The sequence below is a fragment of the Carcharodon carcharias genome, assembly GCF_017639515.1.
Source record: "Carcharodon carcharias isolate sCarCar2 chromosome 29 unlocalized genomic scaffold, sCarCar2.pri SUPER_29_unloc_10, whole genome shotgun sequence".
Classification (NCBI taxonomy): domain Eukaryota; kingdom Metazoa; phylum Chordata; class Chondrichthyes; order Lamniformes; family Lamnidae; genus Carcharodon; species Carcharodon carcharias.
The window spans coordinates 292,501-295,000 of NW_024470655.1; the positions used below are offsets into that span (position 1 = coordinate 292,501).

A 2,500-nucleotide genomic window follows, 5' to 3' on the forward strand; every position below is an offset into this window, starting at 1 on the left:
TGAGTGTCAGTGTGTGTGTGTGTCAGTGTGTGTGTGTGTCAGTGTGTGTGAGTGTGTGTCAGTGTGTGTGTGTGTGTCAGTGTGTGAGTGTGTGTCAGTGTGTGTGTCAGTGTGTGAGTGTGTGTGTGTCAGTGTGTGTGTGTGTGTGTGTCAGTGTGTGAGTGTGTGTCAGTGTGTGTGTGTGTGTGTGTGTCAGTGTGTGAGTGGTGTCAGTGTGTGTGTGTGTCAGTGTGTGTGTGTGTGTCACTGTGTGAGTGTGTGTGTGTGAGCCTGTGTCAGTGTGTGAGTGTGTGTCAGTGTGTGAGCGTGTGTCAGTGTGTGAGTGTGTGTCAGTGTGTGTGTGTGTGTGTCAGTGTGTGTGTGTGTATGTGTGAGTGTGTGTGTGTGTGTGTCAGTGTGTGTGTGTGTCAGTGTTTGTGAGTGTGTGTGTGTGTGTGTGTCAGTGTGTGTGTGTGTGTCAGTGTGTGAGTGTGTGTCAGTGTGTGTGAGTGTGTGTCAGAGTGTGTGTGTGTGTCAGTGTGCGGGTGTGTGTGAGTGTGTGTGAGTGTGTGTGAGTGTGTGTCAGTGTGTGTCAGTGTGTGTGTGTGTGTCAGTGTGTGAGCATGTGTCAGTGTGTGAGTGTGTGTCAGTGTGTGTGTGTGTGTCAGTGTGTGTGTGTGTGTCAGTGTGTGAGCGTGTGTCAGTGTGTGAGTGTGTCAGCGTGTGTGTGTGTCAGTGTGTGAGTGTGTGTCAGTGTGTGATTGTGTGTCAGTGTGTGTGTGTGTCAGTGTGTGAGTGTGTGTCAGTGTGTGTGTGTGTGTGTGTCAGTGTGTGAGTGTGTGTCAGTGTGTGAGTGTGTGTCAGTGTGTGAGTGTGTGTCAGTGTGTGTGTGTGTGTGTGTCAGTGTGTGAGTGTGTGTGAGTGTGTGTGAGTGTGTGTGAGTGTGTGTCAGTGTGTGAGTGTGTGTCAGTGTGTGTGTGTGTGTCAGTGTGTGTCAGTGTGTGTGTGTGTGAGTGTGTGAGTGTGTCAGTGTGTGTGTGTGTCAGTGTGTGAGTGTGTGTGTGTGTGGTCGTGTGTCAGTGTGTGTCAGTGTGTGAGTGTGTGTCAGTGTGTGAGCGTGTGTCAGTGTGTGTGAGTGTGTGTCAGTGTGTGTGTGTGTGTGTCAGTGTGTGAGTGTGTGTGAGTGTGTGTGAGTGAGTGATTGTGTGTGAGTGTGTGTCAGTGTGTGTGTGTGTGTCAGTGTGTGTGTGTGTGTGTCAGTGTGTGAGTGTGTGTGTGTGTGTCAGTGTGTGTGTGTGTGTGTGTGTCAGTGTGTGAGTGTGTGTCAGTGTGTGTGTGTGTGTGTGTCAGTGTGTGTGTGTGTCAGTGTTTGTGTGTGTGTCCTTGTGTGTGTGTGTGTCAGTGTGTGTGTGTGTGTGTGTGTGAGTGTGTGTCAGTGTGTGAGTGTGTGTCAGTGTGTGAGTGTGTGTCAGTGTGTGAGTGTGTGTCAGTGTGTGTCAGTGTGTGTCAGTGTGTGTGTGAGTGTGTGAGTGTGTGTGTGTGTGTCAGTGTGTGTGTGTGTGTCAGTGTGTGAGTGTGTGTGTGTGTGTGTGTGTGTCAGTGTGTGAGTGTGTGTGTGTGAGTGTGTGTCAGTGTGTGTCAGTGTGTGTCAGTGTGTGTCAGTGTGTGTCAGTGTGTGTGTGTGTGAGTGTGTGTGAGTGTGTGTGAGTGTGTGTCAGTGTGTGTGAGTGTGTGTGTGTGTGTCAGTGTGTGAGCGTGTGTCAGTGTGTGTGTGTGTGTGTCAGTGTGTTGTGTGTGTCAGTGTGTGTGTGTGTGTCAGTGTGTGAGCGTGTGTCAGTGTGTGAGTGTGTCAGCGTGTGTGTGTGTCAGTGTGTGAGTGTGTGTCAGTGTGTGATTGTGTGTCAGTGTGTGAGTGTGTCTCAGTGTGTGTGTGTGTCAGTGTGTGTGTGGTGTGTGTCAGTGTGTGAGCGTGTGTCAGTGTGTGAGTGTGTGTCAGTGTGTGAATGTGTGTCAGTGTGTGTGTGTGTGTCAGTGTGTGAGTGTGTGTGAGTGTGTGAGTGTGTGTGAGTGTGTGTCAGTGTGTGAGTGTGTGTCAGTGTGTGTGTGTGTGTCAGTGTGTGTCAGTGTGTGTGTGTGTGAGTCTGTGAGTGTGTGTCAGTGTGTGTGTGTGTCAGTGTGTGAGTGTGTGTGTGTGTGTGTGTGTGTCAGTGTGTGTCAGTGTGTGAGTGTGTGTCAGTGTGTGAGCGTGTGTCAGTGTGTGTGTGTGTGTCAGTGTGTGTGAGTGTGTGTCAGTGTGTGTGTGTGTGTGTCAGTGTGTGAGTGTGTGTGAGTGTGTGTGTGTGTGTTGTGTGAGTGTGTGTCAGTGTGTGTGTGTGTGTCAGTGTGTGTGTGTGGTCAGTGTGTGAGTGTGTGTGGTGTGTGTGTGTGTGTCAGTGTGTGTCAGTGTGTGAGTGTGTGTCAATGTGGGAGCGTTTGTCAGTGTGTGTGAGTGTGTGTCAGTGTGTGTATGTGTGTCAGTGTG

At 50.2% G+C, this 2,500-nt stretch overlaps 1 protein-coding gene across 1 annotated transcript in view; it reads right to left on the reverse strand.

Moving 5' to 3' along the window:
- The window catches only part of LOC121273992 (POU domain, class 2, transcription factor 2-like), a 507,999-nt gene that overhangs the window by 227,227 nt on the left and 278,272 nt on the right, over window positions 1-2,500 (reverse strand). The gene's annotated exons all lie outside the window — the stretch shown is intronic.